Source organism: Aquarana catesbeiana, linkage group LG02, assembly GCF_042186555.1.
Source record: "Aquarana catesbeiana isolate 2022-GZ linkage group LG02, ASM4218655v1, whole genome shotgun sequence".
NCBI lineage: Eukaryota > Metazoa > Chordata > Amphibia > Anura > Ranidae > Aquarana > Aquarana catesbeiana.
The window spans coordinates 38,988,914-39,000,538 of record NC_133325.1 but is presented as its reverse complement, the minus strand read 5'-3'; positions in this window follow the sequence as shown (position 1 = coordinate 39,000,538).

Here is an 11,625-nt window from a genome sequence, read left to right as displayed (position 1 = left end):
GACTCTGCAGACTCTGATGTAAGGGAGAACACTGGGGACTCTAACATAAGGGATCCTCTGGGAACCCTAATCTAAGGGGGAACACTGAGAACTCTGATGTATGGAGAAGACTCTGATGTAAGGGGAAACACTGGTCTCTGGTGTAAAGGGGAAATCTGATGTAAGGGGTGCTCTGAGAACCCTGATTTGCCTTAGTGTACTCACTCAGAGGCAGGAGAGAGAAGGGGGAGACTTCAGTTACAGACAGGGATGGATGGTGAGCTCACTCACCCTTTGGCAGTCAGCACCTCTCATCCAGATGTATCTGAGGCTGCTGGACTTTAAATTTCCGGCACCAACTTACTTTCCTATTCTGAGGCACAGCGCCGGGGATTGGAGTGTTGGCAGACACAGAGGGGTAGGGGTGGGGGGAAGAGGTGCAGATCGCACCCTCTCTCCTCTCCTGTCTGTGTGTGTGTTTGGGGGGGTTGTTAGTGCTGGCTTTGGGCAGTTGTGAAAGAGTGTAACAGACACTCTCAGCTTAGACAACTGCAGCCAGCAACCCTGCTGGGAAGCCATAGTCCAGTCTAAATAATGTGTCCGGGTTTCAGGCAGTCTGAAACCCGGACGCCTGATTCCAAACCCGAACTGTCCGGGTGAATCCTGGACAGGTGGCAACCCTAACCTTAGTTTACAGACTAACTTTACTAGAATACATTAAGCTTGTGTATTATAGGGGTATTTTTATTTAAAAAGTATAATTTCGGCTGGAACACCACTTTAAGTAGTGGATGTGTGTGGATTATTTATAAAACATTTGTTGCACAAATGTCAAAAATTCTGCAAGCTGAATTAAATTTTCCAGTATTCATTCTAATAGATTCATTCCTGTATCATCAGTTCCATCTAGTGACCAAAGTGCGATAAAGTTTTCTACAATGTCTCAAAGAGAAAATATACCGCAGTTTGGCCACTAGATCTTACAGGAATTCGTCTAGAAAACATCTGGTGAAACTTTGTTCAGCTTGCACAAATGTTTCTGACACTCGTGCAACAAATGTTTTATCAATAGACCAATCGCCCCCATTACTCATATAAAAACAAATAAATAAATTCCAGTATACTCCGTGAGTGTGCCCGCGGGTCTCCCGCGGACTCGATGTGCGCCGGTCTCCCGGTGATCGTGTCATGGAGCTGCAGAACGGGGAGACGCCTATGAAAACAAGGCATTTCCCTGTTCTGCCTAGCAAAATGACAGAGATCATCGCTCCCTGTCATCGGGAGCAGTGATCTCTGTCATGTTCTAGTGAGATAATCCTCCCTACAGTTAGAATCACTCCCTAGGACACACTTAACCCCTTGATCGCCCGCTAGTGTTTAACCCCTTCCCTTCCAGTGTCATTTACACAGTAATCAGTGTATTTTTATAGCACTGATGGCTGTATAAATGACAATGGTCCCAAAATAGTGTCCGATGTGTCCGCCACAATGTCGCAGTCACGATAAAAATCGCCGATCGCCGCCATTACTAGTAAAAAAAAAAAAATAATAATAAAAATGCCATAAATCTATCCCCTATTTTGTAAACGCTATAACTTTTGCACAAACCAATCAAATGGAAATTTTTTTTAACCAAAAATATGTAACAGAATACATATTGGCCTAAATTGATGAAGAAATTGGATTTTTTTTAATTTTATTTATTGGATATGTTTTATCGCAAAAAGTAAAAAAAAAAATATATATTGTTTTCAAAATTGTCAGTTGTTTTTTGTTTATAGCGCAAAAAATAAAAAACGCAGACGTGATCAATTACCACCAAAAGAAAGCTCTATTTGTGGGGAAAAAGTAACATAAGTGTTATTTGGGTGCAACGTCACATGACCGCGCAATTGTCAGTTAAAGTAACGCAGTGCCGTGTTGCAAAAAATGGCCTGGTCATGAAGGGGGGTAAATCTTCCGGAGGTCACGTGTTTAAAGTAATATAAATCTTACTATAATGGGATTTTAAGGTCATGGCATAGACAGCATGAGAAAAAAAAAAGATGTTTGACTTTTCCTTTCAAACTAAAATCCAGATAATTGACAGAAATGAAAAAGGTCACTCTAGTAAATAATGTTATTAATTACCCTTAAAATGCTTCTCCCTGGGAGAAGAAAAAAAATGTAGAGACACTCTACTAACAGGGAATACACTGGGGAACAGCTAAGAATTTAGCTGGGCAAAGGTCACCCATTGGGATACATTTAGCAGGTTGTTTAAAATATTGTAATCTCCTAGGTCATTAAACTAACAGGTCGAATGATCATCGGGATGTTACCAGATGGGACGAACAGATTTCTGAGTGGAACGTGTCAGGTACAATTAGCTACACCACTGGGAGATCACAACCTACAGAGACCAAACTGTTCTGTGTAATGACTTGTCTTCTCATAGATGGAAATTATTATTATTAACATCAGATGTGGAATTAAAGGGGAACTTTTTTTTTTCTTTTTTTTTTAATTCAATATCATTTTTAATGCTTTTTGTAGGTTTACAAGCTAATTTATGTATATTAATAAAAAATATGCATGTAATCTGTATTTTACAAATAAACATGTATTACAGTTACAGCTATGGCACTGAGTTTGCAAAGTCCAGCAGTGCTGTTTAGGAAAGCCCAGCACTACCAGCATACATTTGGTAGGCTTCAGAGCCTAGGTGGGGCATTTCTTCCTAATCCCAGGCTGCATACAGGGCCTTAAAGTGTAATTCCACAGCTATGGCACTGAGTTTGCAAAGTGCAGCAGTGCTGGGTAGGAAAGCCTAGCACTACCACCATAAATTTGACAGACTTCAGAGCTCAGGTAGGGCACTTCATCCTAAGAACAGGCTCTATAAAAGTGCAGTAAAGCGCAACTCCATTTTTATTACAGTTTACAGCTATGACACTGAGTTTGCAAAGTCTAGCAGTGCTGGGTAGTCACTTTTGGTTGGACTGCAAGCCGCAATCCCAACCCTGCGATGCACTCTTGCTTCTGGATAGGCCCTCAGACAGCCTAGCAGCCAGATGTTCCCAATCTCAGCTGTCCAGGTGGCACAGAACCTAGATCACCTGACTCCACCCAAATATATAGGTTGTGAAATAACCAGCACTTAAAAACAGTCAGACGCTAATAGCGAATTCCGTTCCTCATACCGCATCCACTGTGCTCCACACAGACACATCAGATGTCGTCACTGGCTCCTTCCGACGCGTTGCGTCACATGTCACGTGACTTTATCAAGGGTAGCCATGTGACAGACAAAGCTCCGTATTTATGCTTGTTACAGCGTGCTGGTTGCCATAATGACATTGGTTATCAATGGATCATCGTGCTGTTCAGCGCTCGTTAGCGTTAATACACACATGTTCACAACATACAATAAACTTTAATAAGACCATTCATAATATAATTACATACTAAATGGGTGAACAATTCAAACCTGAAAAGACAATCCATGCTTTTGTATACAGACCTTCCATTAATTCTCATAGACTACTGATATCCGTCTCCCTCTAGTGGTCAACTGGAATAGTCACTTAAAGCAGCCAATGGCTGCGCTGCTTTCAATCCATCCACTCTAGCCAATCAATGGCCAGGCTGAGCGGCGAAGAGGATGTCGGGGGAAAGAGCGGGACTTCTGAGGAGTCAGGTAAGTAAAACGGGGGGGGGGGGGGGGGGGGGCGGTATTGTCAGATGTTTTTTCACCTTAATGCATTGAATGCATTAAGGTGAAAAAACTTTTACCATTACAACCCCTTTAAGAGAATTTCCTGATACTGATTATCCTTCTTTTCCTTATCCTGAATCAACAGCTCTCTTGGAATTCGGTATACTTCCTGAATTTTCTCCTCAATAAAGTTTTCATTGTATCCTTTGGATACAAATTTTTCCAATCAATTTTGCCTGTTTCAGATAGTCACTTTGATCTGTACAATTTCCTCTGAGGCCTATCATTTGACCCTTCGGAATATGAATAAGCCACGGATCATGGTGGCCGCCATCCACCGGTAGGAAGCTGTTTCTTTCAACCGGCTTAAAGAAAGTTTTTGTAGTTATAGCACCCTTATCCAGTTGTATTTCTAAATCAAGGAAGTGCACAGTTTTTTTCACTGATCTCATAGGTGAGTTTAATATTTTTCCAATTATCATTCAATTTACCAAAGAAATGAATCAAGCTATCGTCATCACCTTTCCATATTAGGATAGTCATCTATAAATCTCCTATACATGATTAAATCATCTGGAGTATCGGAATAAATAGCTTGCTCCTCCCATCTGGCCATGAATATATTGGCAACACTAGGTGCATATTTTGCACCCGTTCCAATGCCATTAAGTTGCCTATAATATTCTTCATTATGCCAGAAATAATTATGCTGCAATCCATACGCTAGGCACCTTAGTATGAATCGTTTTTGTTTTGAGATAAGGTTGCTAAATTCGTCCATAGCCCATTTAGACGCTTGGACCTCCTCCTCATGATCTATTATTGTATACAGCAATGAAACATCTGAGTAGCTATTAAATATTTACATTCCAGCAATAATTCATCAGTATTGAGTATCTGGATTCGATGTTTAGTGTCCCTTAAATAGGCGCGTGTTTTTGGTACCAAGGGCTGTATATAATTATCCACATATTGTCCTATTCTTGCATTTATGGACTGGATGCCATTAATTATGGGTCTTCCTGGTGTCTGATTTTTGTGGATCTTTGGAACTGTATAAATTATCGGAACCCTGCATGTGTCAGGTATCAAGTACTTTTCCTCCTTCTTAGAATATTTTTCATACTCCCTCTGAGTATCAATTCCGATAATTCTTCTTTATATTCCTTTGTTGGGTTCCCCCTTAATTTGATGTAAGTATTAGTGTCACTCAATTGATCTTATAATTCCTTATAATAATAATCTTTGGACAACACAACAATTGCTCCCCCCCCCCTTTGTCCGCAGGTCTAATTATGACTTTTTTATTATCCTCGAATTCCATGATTCCTTTTTTAATACTTTGCGGGTCACTCATTTTTTTTTAATTTTTAATTTTTCCACATCCTGTATAACCATCCGGTTGAAAACTTCTATGTGCCCATTGTTACTTACTGGAGAGTTAAACAATGACTTGTTTCTTAATTTACTATGCACAATTCTTCCTGGTGTGTCTCCTTTGTCATGCTTATTGCTTGGAATATGATTCAACATGTATTTTTTTATATTCAGTTTTCTCGTGTACTTCTGACAACATACATTTCAAATTTGTTTAAGTTCCGTTTAGAAGCATACTTCAGTCCTTTATCTAGTGTTAAAAGTTTAGTTCTTGTTAATTCTATTCCTCCCAAATTATGGTTCCCTTCCACAAATACTCTCTTTTTCTTTTGGGTCTTGAATCCTCCTCGGCATCCCCGCTTACATTTGGACTCCTTGCATTTGTCATTTTTTCGTATCGTGGTGGGGTTTTCTCGCTCCTGCGGTACTCCAAAAAAGACCGTAAATGATCCTCGTCCCTACAGTCCCCGAGGGCATCATAACTATTTAGAGTGTGAATCGGTCTTCTCCTAGATTCATACTGGTGTTGGTCATAATAACCACACCTACCTTGATGTTGATAGTATCGGTTTTGATATTGTGGATAACCCCTTATTTCACTGTTATCTTGATTTTGATAATAACCATAATTATCTTTTTCGCCACTTCCTGGATTCCCTTATTGATTATATGGTTGATTATGAGGCCTTTGGTTATTTCTGTTATTTTTTCAATACGGTTGTCTTGGTGATTTGTTCTTATTTTTATTTTTCCACCAAGGTTTGGGGGTTCTAGGTCCAGTGTTTTCTTCCCTAAATGGTCTTCCTTGTCCATTAGGATTGACTCTATCCAGTCTTGATGGCTCAAGAGATCTGTATCTCTGTTCTGGGGATCTGTGCCTTTGCTCCCTTCTGCTCCCTTCCCTCCTGATTGATCTCTCTGAGCAACGATTTCACGGTTGTCTCCACTGCTGATGTTTTACCAGTGCTTGAATTGCTTTTGGCTTTATTTACATATTGTTATTCATGCACTTTACGTATGCATTTAATACAGCCATTATTCCATTTCTTGGATTTCACTTTTTTCCTCTCCCCTTGCGGTATACACATTGTGAGATGTTACCTCTATGGGCGCTGCTTTTTGTGTGCGGACCCGGCACGGCAAAGATGTTCCCTTCAGGGACATTGTGGGAGGAGCCGCCACTCTGGACGTGCCGGTGGGAGTGGGCTGCGGCGCGTCACTCTGCGGCGCGGCACCGTGACGTATGCCTTTGCTTGCGTTCTAGCTTGACTGGCGCGCATGCGCAGTGCTACGCGGGGAGGCGGGGGGCAGCCGACGCTCAGGGGGTCCATTGGCAGGACGGACTGACACACACCCCCATCGAGCTGACTACCAGTCAGCTGATGGTGGTTTGGATGGGACAGGTTTGGGACATACCCCCTCTCCAGCTGATTCCTTTTGTGGATCAGCTGGCGGCTCGTCCTCATGGGTATAAACAAGTCGGTTCATTCAGTCTGACTCTCAGGTTGGAGTGGGATGCTGAATCGATCTGGCTGCCCAAGTAAGTTAAGTCTCCAATGTTCAGGGTTGTATGTAGGCTACATCTATGCTTTCTTGGGGTGTTTTCCTGGCTTTCCCTTTCTACTCTTGGTACTTTACCTGCCTCAACTAGGCTTAATCTTGCCTTTTATAATTAGGTTCCCCCATCTTTTTACAGCTTGTCAGTTCTAAGCCCAGACTCTCAGCCTTTCCCCTTACCTGACAAGCTGAAGGCCATACCTTCGAATCTTGTTAACAGGTATGTTCCTTTTTCTGTTTTTCACATATGGATTCCACTCTCATGTATCCTTTAGGATTAGACACCACTAATATAACCATTTTTGCCTTTTCCTTGACACTCCCCATTCTCCCATCCTTTACATGGCTGTTTCTCTGTCCCTAGGTCCACAGCCCCCCGGACCCCAGCCTGCACACAGACACTGCACCAGGTTTCAGGGTACTGCGACCCTCAGCGCCATTGGGGGTACTTTTTTCTCCCTGGCACAATAACCATCTGTGACACTATCCAAGGAGAGATACTCTCTAGCCAATTTTCAAGTGAACACTGCCTGGGAGACATCCGTGAAATTGTTTTTATGCCATGGATACCTATGTAGCATTTGTATATTGGAAGTAAGTGTGGTTTATATTTTGATTCGTCTTTCTTTTTTGTTTTCTTGGGGGGTCTGTACTATATTTTAATGTGATGTTAATTATCCCTCTGACTTTGTAATCCCCCAGATGTTAACTCTCACTCTGTGAACCCTGATGAAGGATTCTCTGAAACGCGTCGGTTCAGTGAGACTTATCAACCTCTATATATGGTCCTTTTTCCACTACACTTCCATTCGTATCCATAACTACATGTACTTTGCTTCAAGTGTATTTTGTGTATATATTCTTTGTTTTGATTTGTATATATTTTGTTTTTTGGTTATGTAATAAAAGTATATATTTTACCTATACTCTATTGATTTGTATGGTAGTGCCTTCAAAATCCCGCCATAGGGGAATCCATGTTTTCTTGCTCCCTTCTTGGAGACACAATCCTAACCTCCCTTTCAGGGGACGATACAGTTGATCCAACTTTCCCCTGTTTAAGATGTATTTGCCATTTGAATGTTTGTTCCAATTGATAGTCATTTGTGTCTCTTAAATACTTTCTCCTTTCCTTTGTTTAATCTCAGCATCTTTCTGTTCCAGTACTTTATTAAGCTGTTTTGTTAGTGTACCAAAGGAGGCCGATTCCTTAAAGGCCTCCACTGTTACTCTGCAGTCAGCAATTTGTTGATTAATCATTGCTAGTTTTAATGGGTGGTAGGTGGAATGTCCTAATAGATACGGCACCTCATCCCTAAAAAGTAGTATACAAAAGGGGCAAGGGGAGTGGGATTATTTCGGTGCCTAAAATAGATTAGAACACATTTATTGTAAAATTCTATTTTTATTGCTATATAAATCTAAAAAGTATATATAGTTAATACATATACATTGTAAACAGGTAAATTCAACCAAGTACAATTAGCAATTTTAATATTGACTGACACCAAGGATGTTGAAAGGTAATCGATAGTCAATTCATCCCAACTAGTTTCGCCAATACATTGGCTTCATCTGGGGAATAGACAATTAATACAAAAGGATAAAAGACTAAGGAAAAAAGAAAAAATACATTAATAATGAGGTCCAAAAATCATAACCTAATTCAGGTGAGCAGTCATGCTACAGAGGAATCACACTTTTGTCCAACCTAGACCCCCAGCCCCCCAGTACCCACATCAAGGACATACCGTGCCGGGCTCCCGGGACACAGAGCAACCACCATCAAGCAGCCAGGGACAGTAGTCTAACCCAACCCTGTCATTGGCTACAGAGGGCCCAGAAGGGTGCCTAAGGAAACTGAAGATTGACACATTGGTGATTATACTTAACTAAGGTTGATTATTGATTAATCATATAGGCTAATAAGCCTCAATTACATACCCTAATTGGACACATGAAACGCACACGGAAATGCGCTGGATGAATAACAATATGGTGCTTGAATATATAGATCAAGAAATATCTATAGTGGCCAAGGAAACTAAAACAGTATTAAAGATAGTATTAGTGGGGTGTTCGTGGTGCTTTAAATAAAAAACATATTGTTGAATGGCAGAGACAAATTATAAAATGTAATTGAACTATATGTGTAAAGGCGCTTACCATAGAAATGCAAACGCCAATAGTAGCAATAAGGTGCACAATGTACTTAGGGTCCCGCTGTCAGGGAAACTGAACACGGGAACCCCTCAAGAAAAGCCAAGCCTCCAGATGAATCCAAGGGACTTTATTATCTAGATATAAATTCAATGTATATATAATTAATATAAGGGTTACCAAGCACCATATATCTGGATAGGGGTAGGGAGACAAAAAACTCCCTCCCAGTATATAGCAAAGTTATTTTTACCTTGATAAAGCGCAACCGGACCGCAGCGCAAAACCAACAGCAGATGAATGAGGAGATGAAAGGATTTGGCAGCCTTATAAATCCCCCACCCGACCGGCGTGAGCAATTGGCCAAATTGGCGGACAAAGAGCGGCCCGGGCGCATGCGCAGTGGCCAGAATCTAAAGCCTACAATGCCCAGAGTGCCGTGCGCCGACCATATCACATGGTGTAATACCATGGATAATGATCAGAGAGGCGCAATACAGGCATCGGGCCTGGCGGTGATTGAGGGGAGGAAATACTCCGCCCATTCAGAGAGGATGGAGAAGGAGGCAGATGTAGTGACGAACGGATGCACTGCGAGGGCCCCGGCCGAAGGGGCGGGCTGACAAATTGGTCAGCCCTTGGGTGTCCATGCAGCAAAAGGCTGTGGTTGGACAGAGTCCCCAGTCAGCAGGAAGGCGCAACCTCAAGTGGACCGGGGTCGACAAGGCAGACCAGAGATGGGAGCGAAAAGTGGGGGGAATCAGCGGAAGGTATAGGGAGGATAAACAATCTAGCGGCTAAATGTAAATTCAACCGCCAGAAGGTGACTGCAGGAACATAACGCTCACAGTAACATATAAAAAATAAAGAATAAAAGGAAACTAGCAATGTTACAATATATAATATGACACCTTACTTCAAAAATTCTTCAAATTCTATATGTGGATAACAAATATTTCAGTAAGAATACCACATTCAATGATAATACATACCGATATCAATAACAGCATTGAAAAAATTAATCATGAAAAAACAATCCATCATGGGTTCATATAGAATACGTCCCTTATTTAAAGAGACAGGACAGCAGTGGTAACTAGATGGAGGCAAGGAGTGAGGACAAGATGATGACAGAGTTAGGGGCCTAAATGGAAAGGTGCCAACACTGGAAAGATCCACCAGGCATCGAACCATGTGGTGGCTGTGAACCAAACAATCCCTCATAGACGGAGCACGTCTGTAAGTGATTTCTGGGTATGGTTTCAGAAAATTTTTGATGGTATTGTCGGCCGTCAGGAGTGGCCAATATTTTTGAAAGATACCTCTTATTTGGCTATGTTGTTTAGAAAACTGGGTGATAATTCTAACAGAGGAGTTAGATTTCACAGGTTTAGTTGAGTGGATGAGATCATATCTATTTCGTTTAATGACCCTATTGAAAGCCCTCTTCAGCAGGGAACGACTGTATCCCCGCTGGAGAAGTCTTCCAGATAAATCATCAGCTGCCAGGTGAAAGTCCGAATCCAAGGTACAGTTTCTCCTAAGTCTTAAAAATTGACTATAGGGTATAGTATAGTATAGTATAGTACTAGTGCACACCCTCAGCCCTTACTGGATAGTATACCCTATAGTCAATTTTTAAGACTTAGCAGAAACTGTACCTTGGATAGGGTAAGTGAAAGATATAACCGTTCTCGGGTTTTGTTTTTGACATCTATGTCCCATTTCCTTTCACTTCCTGTCTCATTTCCCTTCACTTCCTGTTCCATTTCCCTTCACTTCCTGTCCCATTTCCCTTCACATCCTGTCCCATTTCCCTTCACTTCCTGTCCTGTTTCCCTTCACTCTCTGTCCCATTTTATAGTTACATAGTTAATCAGGTTGAAAAAAGACACAAGTCCATCTAGTTCAACCATAAAAATAAACAAATAAAAAATAATATCATACAATCCCATATACACAATCCTATACCCACAGTTGATCCAGAGGAAGGCGAAAAACCCCAGCAAAGCATGATCCAATTAGCTCCAGCAGGGGAAAAAATTCCTTCCTGATCCCAGAGAGGCAATCGGATTTTCCCTGGATCAACTTTACCTATAAATGTCAGTACCCAGTTAAATTTACATTTAGGAAAGAATCCAGGCCTTTCTTAAAGCAATCTACTGAGCTGGCCAGAACCATCTCTGGAGGGAGTCTATTCCACATTTTCACAACTCTTACTGTGAAGAAACCTTTCCGTATTTGGAGATGAAATCTCTTTTCCTCTAGATGTAAAGAGTGCCCCCTTGTCCTCTGTGATGACCGTAAAGTGAATAACTCAACACCAAGTTCACTATATGGACCCCTTAAATATTTATACATGTTGATCATACCCCCCCCTTAATCTCCTCTTCTCAAGAGTGAATAAATTCAGTTCCTCTAATCTTTCCTCATAGCTGATCTCCTCCATGCCTCTTATCAGTTTGGTTGCCCTTCTCTGCACTTTCTCCAGTTCCCCGATATCCTTTTTGAGAACTGGAGCCCAAAACTGAACTGCATATTCCAGATGAGGTCTTACTAATGATTTGTACAGGGGGCAAAATGATATCTCTCTCTCTCTGGAGTCCATACCTCTCTTAATACAAGAAAGGACTTTGCTTGCTTTGGAAACCGCACCTTGGCATTGCATGTTATTATTAAGCTTATGATCTACCAAAACCCCCAGATCTTTCTCTACCATTGATTCCCCCAGTTGTACTCCCCCTAGCATGTATGATACATGCATATTCTTAGCCCCCAACTGCATAACTTTACATTTATCAACATCAAACCTCATCTGCCACATAGTCGCCCAATTAGTGCATTGACGTCGGCTT